Here is a 12,263-nt window from a genome sequence, read left to right as displayed (position 1 = left end):
ACATCCATATATGTTAAGTGGGGATGGGGGAAAGGAGCCGTCAGACAACAAAATAACCAAGTCATTTTGTGACGAACAGTGTAATTTCATTTGGGAGTGTAGGGCTTTCTGAATGGGTTAAAGTGGTATTTTTGTTCCCCACAACATTTCATGTGTGCAGTTTCATACAGGATCTAAATTTCAATGTTTCGTTAAATAGCCTCCAGTTGCATCAAGAACAAACTGGGCAACTGCTCAGAGAGATGCTGACAATTTAGTGACAAAGTGCTGTATATACCTACATAAATGCCAGCAATTTCAAAGCACGTCTTTCTGAACAGGCAGTCCCAGACTTGCTGACGGATTCATGTTGACATATTCTCAATCACTTGACTCTGTCTGGAATACTGAGCTGGAGAATTTACTGAGTGATGCAGCAGATTAGACCTGATATTGGCTCTGTGAAGCTATTAATTTGAATGGAAATTTTTGAGCTGAAATGATGAGAATAAACATACTGCTAAGAAAAAAAGAATGCTTTGAATTATTTGGAAGTGTTTGGTGTTGGTTTTAGCAGAAAACAAATTAACGTAACTGACATTTTTGTTTACTGACTTGTTCATTTCAATGATCTTCCAATGTTACTAAAAGATAGCGACATTCAGAAGAAATCTAAAACCTTGAAATCCAGACGATGAAGTTTGTCAAAGGTTTTCTTGGCAGCTTCAGGGTCAGCTCGCACACCCCCCAACCATGCGACTTGACTACATCACAACGGACCTTTCAGATCCAGGAGATTCCCAGCTAGTAAATTTCCCCCCACCGATCCGAACCAGGAAAATCAGAATCATGGTGGCAAATTGAGATCTTGGTTCAAGCTCATCAAAATTTGAACCAAAGGGGTGGAAATTCACATTTTATCTTTCTTGCTATTATATTAATTTGACTGCATTCAAGATCTGCTAACAAAATCAATCCATTATGGAAGAGATGGATGGTCATATTGTCTTTATTGCAATGGAATGTCAGCAGAAGCAACTTCAAGTAATTAAGTGTTGGACCTCAATTATCAGCGGGGGACAGCATTCACGCATTTGATGAGTAGTTCCCCATGATAATTCTGTCAATTCCCAAGTTCATAGTTTCCTTTAATTTAATACAAAACATTGCAACATTTTAATGTGACTATTTTTACAAATCACTGATGTTGGTATTGATTAAAGTAGTTTCTATGAAATCTTATGGAAAAAAAAACATTGTTTGACATGAAAATAAATGGAAAGAATTCTAGATGTCTCTCTAAACATTCAAAAGAAGTTTTCAGTAATTTTACCAGACTCAAACAGATCAAGGTAGGAATGCTACCATAGAATTAACACAGCATTTCTCAGGAATGGATATTATCCAGTCCTTTCAACTTGATATTTTAAACAGTCTCTAAAATACTTACATATCTACACTCATGCAGCAGACATTATTGACAAAACACTTTGTTGAACTACTTGGACATGAAGATCAGGAGGCCTTTACAACACATCTCCTGCTTTTTTTTTAAAACACACACACATACAAGCCAAGCTCAATATTTCACAAAAGAATTCATTTATTTTCCCGTAATGCCCAGGCTTTTTTTGACAACATCTAATGCTTTGTATTTTTTCCCCTCGGCGCATTTGGTAGATATTGCCTGCTCAAATCAACATCTTGGCTGACCTAAACTTAAGAAAAGAAACAATATGATTGGAGATCCGCTGGCTATTATTTCCAGAAAGATTTTAGTGAATGTTATTATTGAAGCTCAAAGATTGTCAAAATCCCATTTACAAAGTGACATCTTCTCTGGGACCTCAGTGGCTGATGAAAATTGAACGAAGGAATCTTGCAGCCTGATAACAATGTAGCATTGTTCTGTTCTACATTCTCCAGAGGTTCCTGGCAGGTGTTATATATTCCATGGTATGTTATTTACAAAGTACTCTAGTCACATCTGGTGGATAAAAACTGGTACTGCAGAAGCTTTTGGTTGCAAGCCACGAGAAGTCTTTGGGGATAAACAAAGCTAAATGCAAAGCATTTTCATAAATGCACATGTTATATTTTAATAGGTTCTCACTACTGTAAAGAATGAACTCAGTGACCATAAACAAAAGCAAGTCAAGCACCTGGTTTGTAACTTCAAAGGGTTTAAAACTTTGGAAATGAAATCCGCTGAAAACAAAAACAGTAAATTCTAAGCCTTCTGATACTTCTTACACATTTAATCAATACACTCAGAACATTACGTTTTAATTTGTTCATTGTAAATTTAGATGAACATAAACTCCTATTTAGCATCAACTCCCAATGTCAGCAGACATGCGATAAATGAGAAGAATGACGAAGGAGTTAAAAGCACAGAATGCATACCCTTGTTTTCTATTTACACAATAAATTGTCCATTGTATTATACAGAACACTGCTCAATCACTTCTGATAATTTGGAAGACTTTCATTATGGTACAGAAATTATAGTTTGCTATGACTGAAGGGTGATAAATTATCAGAGTTCTGTATTATGAGCCAGTGGGTTGTTTTATATACTCACCCTTGTCTATTCAGATTGGATGGGTTACCACTCTGAAGATGGTGAAAAACTTTAATAATTATCAAAGTAATCTACAATTTAATTTCCACTTAGATATAATTCCCACACTTAGTCCCACCTGTCAATACATTCCAAAAAAAAACCCTCAATTCGTCCTATTTTGCTTCATGTTTATTTCTTGGCCATTGGGCATTCCATCCATATGCAAGATGTCAATGTACATTCCAAAGTATTTTTTTTAATGATTATATATCCAAAAAAATGTAGATAACTGTTAATCAAGAGGATCCTTGTCCCAACCCGCCCAGGGTGTCAACATTAATGACACCTGCTTTGATGAACTGCCCTATCAATTATTTTCAAAAGAATGTGCCACAGGAGAGATAAAGAGCAAATAGCTAGACAGAAATATCTGACCTTATTATGATGGATTCTTCAGAAAACCACAAAAGAAAACGATTGGCTCAAATGGCACAGTGATGTCTGAAAACGGTCCTGCCAGCAAAGATCTGATGAAAGACAAAATCAAATGAGAAAAAGAAAGCAACAATATATTTCCATTAATGTACACTGTTCACAAATTTTTAATGAAAAATATTTCAATTTTTACGATAAATGAATGAAGATTTTGACAATGGATAGAGTAGCATTTTTCAATAAGAAAAAAAAACAGATTTATTCTACAATTTCCTTTTTTATGACTTCTTTATATGGTGATGAAAAGAGCTTGGACATTAAATATTTCTTATTCAGTGCTTCCTGACTTGTGACTGTTATTGGGACTGAATCATCAGTCATATCTTGAAATGGATGCAAGTCAGTTTTGCCCAGCGCATGTGGAGTACCAAAGTCTTAAAGTAAACTTTTTAAAATCAAATCTTTTTCTCATCGTTGATTTGATGATAACAAATTAAAGCTTCTTGAGTTTGTCAATCAACCTTGGCGAATCTTTCCACCTTCTGGTCCATGCTTATCTTGTTAGTCACCATTCTTGGGTCCTTAGGTTGGGTGTGGACATCTCGATTCCTCTGCACAAGCGAGAGTCTTCGGTTGGTGCAACCATGATGGGTTCACGTACTGGAGGTCGGTTGGCGCATGTACGAGAGTTAAGGGCACTATCAATAGTGAATTTGTGCCCTTAACTCTCGTGCATATGCCAACTGACCTCCAATATGCAAACCCATCGCGTGTGCACCAACTGAAGACTCGTGCAGTCACACAGGAATTAAGATGTCTGTGCCAGCCTACAGACCCTGGGACGATGACTAACAAGGTAAGTACCCACATTTTAGCTCTTACATGCCCTGTATCCTTGTTTGTCAAATACAACATAATCTGTGTGTATTTTATATCTTTTCATTATTTGTTTATTAAAATTTTTGGTTGTATATGAGGATGGACGCAATTCTCAGAGGTCAAAAGTTAGGTCCATCACTGTTCACAAGATCTCCAAGTTCATTAAAACAAAGCAAGGTAGAGGAGAAAACATTCCAATTAACCAATAAAATATATCTCTCTTCCTCCCCCCCCCCCCCCCCACCCGGTCTTTGAAGTCAACGCAAGATGCCCTTAGGGATATTTTCCAATGTTTTTTCCCTTATTCAATTTGTGCCTCTTTGTAATAATACAATCCCATGCAGATCTTTATTTTTTTGTATGTCAACATCTCAATTTTTATAAATTATTAAACACAAAGAATTTCTCCTCCTTCTTCTATAGCATTATAATTCAGTTTGAAGACATAGGACTACTCAGAACCAAAATAAGGAGAATCTAAAAAGGCCAACAATAAATGTTTGATGGCAAAAAATAGCCAGCTACAATTTTTCATCAAATTTATTTAAAAAAGAAATGAATTTTCCTCATGAATATTTTGTACAGTATGAAAACTTATTTCGTTTTGATCTGGGTTCATTCCACCAAAGTGTAGATGGAACTCATTAAAGTGATTGAATTTGAGAAAGAAAATTCAAATGAATTTAATCAGACAACCAGATAGACATATCCAATTCATAATATTAACCAAAACTCCCTGTGGATCATCACTGTGAAGTATCTGGGAGGAATATGATCCAAACTAAATTACTCCTCAGAAACAAAGTCAATATTCTTGTGATGGGAATTTTAATGATTTTTTTGGGGGGGAAAGAGGGATGTACTCTAAAGGAGAAGAAAGATACACAATAGTTTCTTTGATGACATCGTGGCTGTTTCTTTAATCCACTTTAACGAGGAAGTCCCTCAGTTGATGGGGAGTTTCTCAACTTCAGCCCAGCAGGCGGTTATGGTCCTGATATGCTGAATGTTTCCAATATTTTCTGGGTTTTTTTTTTCCCCTCACATTTACAGCATTAGCTGTGCAAAACACCTTGTTTACCAATAATACGTCTCACGCTCTGAACTTACTTATAGTCGAACAGGCAAGCGCTTGTTCATCTTTCCAATCATTTGAGCATAAATTGTGATTTCCTTCATAATCTAATCATATTTGACCAAGATTTCAAATGATTAATTCTGATTATGTTCTGCTGAATTGCACTGAGAAACTAGTTATTGTCAGCGGGGGCCTTACTCTTCCCCCCCCCCCCCCACTCCCATTGGCAAGTGCCACAGCACATTTAATTAAAAGCCTGTTTTCTTTTCACCTTATGTAATTTTAAAAAAAAACCTTTTTTCATATGTAGTCAGTAGGAGATAAGTATAGAAGAAACCAAAACTTGACAGCTTCACAGGGAAGGGGACCCTTAAACTTTGAGGCAGGTTTTCAGATTGGGAGGGGTGCATAACTGGAAAAAAAAATGTTGAGAATGGCTGGGATAACCTAAACCAAAGCTCTACTTTCAGCCGACAGCTGGGAGTTGGAAAACATGGCTGAATGGTGTACTAACAGCAACCTCTCACTCAATGTCACTCAAGAAGACCAAGGAGCTGATTGTAGTCTTAAGGAAAGAAAAAACAAAAGGTGTATGATCCAGTGATCATCAGGGAATTGGAGGTGGAGACGGTGAACAAATTTAAATTCCTGGGAGACACTATTTCAAAGGGCCTTTCCTGGACTCGTCATACTAATGACTTTGTGATGAAACCACATCAGTACCTCCAATTCTTCAGGAGATTCTGAGGGTTTGGAATGTCATTGGACACCTTGACAAGTATCTAAAGAGATGTGGTGGAAATTGTCCCCACCATTGAGAAGATCAACATGGAATGCTGCCATCAGAAAGCAACAACGATCATCAAGGATTCATACCACCCAGGACATACACTATTCCCATCAGGAAAGAGGTCCAGGTGCCGCAAGACTCGCACCACCAGATTCAGGAACAGCTGCTCCCCCTCCACCATCAGACTCCTGAACAAGAGATTTGATCAGAGACTCATTTAAGAACTCTTACTTTACACGTTATTTATGACTGACTGATTTTGTTTTCTGTATTTTCAGTTTGTTACACTTCCTTTGTTGACATTTCTCTCTTTTGTTGACGGATCTTTGTTTTTGAGCAGTTTACATCACTGATAAGTAGAAATTCTGCCAGGCCTGCAGTAAAAATAAATCTCAGGGTTGTATGTGATATCATATATGTACTCTGAACATAAATTTGAACTTCAAAGCAAAACCAATTTTGTTAACAAGTATAGAAGCTGAAAACAAAGCAGGAAACAAAGACGACAGAGATAAAAACTTCTGTTAAATGTATTGATTGAACTGCAGAAATTGCCCTTAAAATTTATTGTGATTGAAGCCAATAGAACTAAACTTCATAGAAGTTACTGCACTGAACAACCAGTCCAAACAGATGGCACAATTCTCCCCCTTGCGTTTTAGCATGTGCACCACATGTACTTTTGCCATTTAATACCAAAATATTGAGTTCAATATCCAAGTTGTGTGTTATTTTGGCTATCCTGCATTTTAGATGGGGTAAAACATGCATAATTTTATGAGCCATTCAACATCTTTTGTCTTAGTGACACTATAAAGACTGAAATAACTTCTGAAATTTTGAGAAATGCTGTTTAAACACAAAAAAAAATGAAAATTGGTCAATTTAACCTCTGGAGCAGGTCACATCATTCACATATGATTCATCAACCAGTTTTGTTGCCTGAACACCCATGTTCCAATATCCACACTTTGGCTCACCATTCCCATCAGTCACCCACCTTGTCCAATCCTGTGCAGAAATTATCAACACTCATTGCATATGTATTTGGGAATGAGCATCACTCGAACAGTCAAGTATATAGTATATAGTATTATACAGTCGTTGGCCTCATCAGCAACAATAATGAGTGGCATTACAGAGAGGAGGTTGAAAGGTTCATAAAATGGTGCAAGAACAACAATTTTTGTTTCAACGTGGACGAGACAAAAGAGGATAATTGACTTCAGGAGGACAAAGATGAACCATTCTCCACTGCACATTAACGATTCTGTCATGGAGAGTGTAGGGACCACAATGTTCCTTGATGTGCATAGAAGGGATGAGCTATCTTGGACTCAAAACACCTTCTGAATCATTACTCAGTGTGGTGGTACATCACCGGCCTACTGCAAGGGGCAATCTCTGTACCTGCAGGAGGGTAAGGGGGGACAGGACTACACCTGGCCGGCTGTCAATCAGTCGACCTGAATGGATCAAGCCCCACCAAGTCAGGTGTCAATCACCCTCTGGGATATAAGCCTGCGCCAGCCTCCAAAGTCTCTCTCAGAGTTACTGCAGCAACAGCCAGCCTGGCTCTGTGGAAGTCTTTGTGGGTTAAAGCCTGTTGTACAGTCTTTACCTTGTGCGTGTCTGATTCTGTCTAACAACGCATCACACTCAGGAAGGCGCAGCAGCCCACATACCTCCTAACGAAGCTGAAGAGTGCAAGGCTACCAGCCCCATTTTGACAACCTTTTACAGGAATGCAATTGAGGGTGTCCTGTCTGGCTGCATCATTGGTGCAAACTATCAGACCACAAGTCTATACAGAGGATCATTAAAACAGTTGAGAGGATCACAGGGGCCTTCCCTTCCTCTACATAAGACATTACTGGGAGAATTGTTAAAATAAAGCTCAAGGGATGAATGAAGACCTTTTCCATCCAGCGCACAGTATCTTCAGCCCACTAGCATCAAAAAGGTGATACAGGAGCATTAAAATCAGAACTGCAGACTGGGGAACAGCTATTTTCCACAGGCTGTGAGACTGACGAACCATATCCTGCAACTGCAAAAGTTATCCTAAATATTTATTGTGATTATTTATGTGATCTTTATGCATCGTGTGCACCATGGCCCAGAGAAATACTGTTACATAATATTGTGTGCATACAATCAAATGAAAAGAAACTTGAACTTGAATATTCTGAGGTTGTATCAATGTTATTGGGAATAGTGTTACCCTTTTTGTTAATAGTCTAATGTTGGAACTGATGTGTTCTTTTTGTTAAATTATGAATCTCTACAATCTGATGCAAATTTCTTGTTCCCTTTTGTTACAAATATGGAAAAATAAATATCTGCACTTGAAGGGTCATACTTCTAACTTGTACAGTTGTTAAATTGAACATTAAGTGTGTGTTGAAATTTACAGATTTTTTTGCTTTTGTCAGTAATATAAGCTGGCATATCATTTAAAAAAATCAGAACATTTGTCAAAACATTCATCAAATTCTGATCTACTTTTCCCCAGAAAATCTTTTATTTTCTGCATCTCTTGGAAACAATATGCATTTCTTTGCACCTTTATTCAAAAGCAACGTCTGTCTCCAAGGCATCTTTAATGTATTTTGCAGAAGCATTATTAAGTAAACAATCGACTCTGATCCAAGCAAAGATGTTAAGGTAACAAGTTGTGGAGGCAAATAGCTAGTTCCAATTATTTGCCTTGAATTGCACAGGGAGATAGCAAGACCAATCAGAAGCAGACAATCAGGTATCTGTGGTAAATAGGTGCAAATAAGCAAAATGTAAAAGTACTCGATTCGATGGGAAGGAGTTCTGCTGATCTGCAAGTATCCAGCTCACTGTTCACCTGCACTATTTTCTACAGCCTTAACTGGAGCACAATATTCCTTCAGGGTGCAGATTCACAGGTGATCAGTGAAGTCTAGGGCAGCACAGGTATTTGACAAGGTTGTTTTCTCCGAATGGTTTCATGAGAATCGTTGAACATAAATGCTTCATCGATGGTAGCAAAGATTTCAGTAAAAAAATACCTGCCCCTGGATTCACTTAACTATCATAGTTGAGACTGCAAATTAAAGCTCAACAGATCACGAGTCCCAGTGACAGGCCAAACACAGAACAGAAGGCTGTTCTTCGGCTTTTGATTATGAATTCCTCTCATTTGTTTTATTACATGTTTAAGAAGCAGCAGATCCAAGAAGATTTGCTGGGTTATCAGTCAAAAACCTACCCTGATCAAATAGACTAGAGGGGAAACAGATTACAAGAAACAAGTACCATAGTTATTATCCATCCTCTACTGCATCCACGACATTTGCCAAATGGATACAGCTAAACTTCTGAAATCTATTTCCATAGAGGTCAGTGGATTGAATTTCAGAAACAATTTTGAGTCCCTTTGGACATTCAGTGCACAAGAGATAACCCATTTCTATCGACTTGCATTTTCACAGAACGAAATACCATAATTTCCATTTCTTCACCAGCTTCAAGTTCCCAATATCAGCACCTTGCCCACTCTTCATGAAGAGCCATGGTTCAAAATGTTGATTATCTATTGCCTTCCAGAATCAATGTTTATTGTGATGAATCTGTCGCAAAATTTGTTTTTTGCCAGCACTGTGCAAATATTGCGATAAATTACATTTCAAAATAAATAAATAGTGCAAAAATAGGAGAAAGTTAGGCTGTGTCTGTGATTCATTGCCCATTCAGAAATCCGATGGCAGAGGGGAAGAAGCTATCCTTGTGCTCTTAGCAGTTTGCCCTTGGGCTCTTGTACTTCTTCCTGATGGTAGCATGATGAAGAGGGCATGGCCTGGCTGGTGGGCTCCTTGAGGATAGAGGCTGCTTTCTGAAGACACTACCTCTTGTGGATGTCCTCAATGGAGTGATGTCACAGGCCAGAGTTAACAACCCACTGGAGATTTGTCCAGTCATGAGTGTTAACACCTCCATACCAGATAGCAACCAGTTAGAATGGTCTCTAAGGTACACCTACAGAAATGTTCAAGTGGCTTTGATGATGAACCAAATCTTCTCAAACTCCTCACAAAGTATAGTTGCTGGTGAACCATCATGACTGCTCCAACATGGATGACCCACAACAGATCCTCAGAGTTGTTAACACGCAGGAATTTGAAGTTCCATAAATGGTACCTTACCTGCTGAACCTTCCAGTATTTTGGGTGTTGCTCCAATTTTCCAGTATCAGCAGACATTCTTTTTTACCATCACATTTTTTTGCGTGAATTTGGACATTGAACTGGAGTTGTGATGGATTGGTCAGGTGTGGAAATAGACAGTCAGGCATCATAACTGATTAATTAACCATGTGTAGGTACTTCCATGATTTGAAACAAAATCTGATTACACAGGATCTAAATGAATAATGGAGCCAGATTACAGCTAAATAGAATTCGAGTCACACAGTATGGATTCATCAACTCAATTCATCTATGTTATATTCCGGACTCACTCCATTTTCCTGCAATTAACCCATATCCTTCAAAGCCCTTCCTGTCCAATATATAATTTGAACATCAAAATTATACCAACCTCTCCACAGTTTCCTCTGGCAGCTCATTCCTGGAACCACCCTCGGAGTGAAATAAAATGTCATCAGGTCCTGCTTAAATCTTTCCCCTCCCACATAAAACCTCTGCCCTCTAGTTTCTAGAACTGCCTTCACCCAGGGAAAAAAGACTGATTATTCAGAGTATGCATGACTCTCATGATTATATACATCTCTCAGCCTCCAGTACTCCAGAGAATAGAGATGAAGCCTCTCTTATTAACACAAGCCTTTGTCCTGTTACGTCTTGGTGCCCTTTCCAACAATGACATTGCTCGTATAGCTGGACAACTGGAACGACACTCAACATCTCACTGACTTGTACAGCTGTACCGTGATGTCCCAACAATTGTACTTAATTCCCTGCCAAATGAAGGAAGGCATGTCAAAGGCCCTCATTTCCCTGTCTACCCGAATTGCCAATTCCTATTTTTGAATAGCGCAACTCGGAAACTCAGCATCCAAAATCCAAGCATCAACACAATTCATGTGATGCAAAAGGCTTGTACAAAGGGATGGATTTCAAGAAAGCCTTAAAGTTAGAAATGAAGGAAATTGGCAGTGCGATTGCAGTAACAAACTCAAGGCCTTGAGTGCTGAAGCAGTGGCTGGCAAAGTAACTGGAATTGGAGAAGTGTTTATAGTAAGGACCTTGTGCAAATGCAGAGATATGATGAGGCAATTAATCAATGTGAAAATAAGGATAGAATTTTAAATGTGAGGAGCTGTTTCATCAAGCTCCAGCACCCATTGGCAGGCGTGGTTGACCAGGATATTGGGCCAAATATGACAAGAAGAGCACAGAATTTGATGACCTCAAGATTCCTAAGAATAGAACTGAGGAGACCATCTTGGATTGATATGAAAGAGTCAATTCTTGAGATACCTAGGCACAGGTGAGTGCATCTAGTGATAAGGTGTTGAGGCAAAGCAACAAATGGGCAATGTTCGTCCCGATAAAATTAGACTGTTCAAAGGGCTGTATAAAGAGGCTAGAAATTCAATGGCGGTTTACTGCACAAGAAAAGTTCCTGGAGTAACTCAATGGGTCAAGCAGCATCTGTAAAGACAAAAGGATTGTTGATGTTTCAAGTCATGACTCTGCACAGGATTCATTAAAACAGACGTCAGTGCATAAAACCCTAACGGCAGCTCTCTGACATCTGCCAGGGGAGTGGGGGGGGGGGGGGGGTGGGGGGGGGGGAGGGTCACAGTGCTCTTTGATATTTACATTACTAGCCCTATTTTCACCCGAACTTCACTTTTTAACCAACCATTCATAATGAACTTCAAAATCTTTTAAGTTTTAATTTAAATTTAGACAGACAGTAATGGCAACAGGCCCTTCTGGCCCACGAGCTCATGGCACCCAATTACATTGAATTAACCTACAACTCCCATACATTTTGAATTGTGGGAGGGAAGTGGAGCTCCCAGAGGAAACCCACGCAGACACGGGGAGAACATACAAACTGCTTACAGACAGCACCAGATTTGAACCCAAGTCACTGGCGCTGTGCCAGTGTTGCACTCACCTTATTCTTTCTGATATTATGCTTAACTGAATCACATTCAAAGCAGAACACTGAAGGACCCTATTAATATTTGCCCTTCAAACAGTATTCCCCCTTTCATTTCAACCATGAATTTGCTATTTTGGAGAGGTATGAGAATTCAAGAAAGATCGCATTCCAGGAGGTTGATAAAATAGTGCATTTGCCATGACACACCATATGTCTACTTGTCTTTCTGATTTTTATTTCCTTATTTTGGACTCTGTGAAAAGATAATGTTCATTTTTGAGCCAGCCAGTTTAGTAAAGAATCATGTCACGAAGCAGCCTAAACTGTACAGATGCACAAAGGAGATAATGCAGCAAATTTAACTATTTGGAAACAGACCCAAACTCTATAGCAGGCCAAGGAAACTCATTGTTCACTTTTTATAAACT

At 38.6% G+C, this 12,263-nt stretch overlaps 1 long non-coding RNA gene across 3 annotated transcripts in view; it reads right to left on the bottom strand.

Moving 5' to 3' along the window:
• The window catches only part of LOC138743217 (uncharacterized), a 1,573,181-nt gene that overhangs the window by 955,432 nt on the left and 605,486 nt on the right, over nt 1-12,263 (bottom strand). For all 3 annotated transcript variants that reach the window (XR_011344727.1, XR_011344728.1, XR_011344729.1), the window contains exon 7: nt 2,981-3,072. This is a non-coding gene — a long non-coding RNA (uncharacterized lncRNA). The remainder of the gene's footprint in view (nt 1-2,980; nt 3,073-12,263) is intronic.

Source organism: Narcine bancroftii, chromosome 9 (assembly GCF_036971445.1).
Source record: "Narcine bancroftii isolate sNarBan1 chromosome 9, sNarBan1.hap1, whole genome shotgun sequence".
In the NCBI taxonomy this organism is placed as follows: Eukaryota; Metazoa; Chordata; class Chondrichthyes; order Torpediniformes; family Narcinidae; genus Narcine; species Narcine bancroftii.
This window is presented reverse-complemented; position numbering and strand designations above follow the sequence as displayed.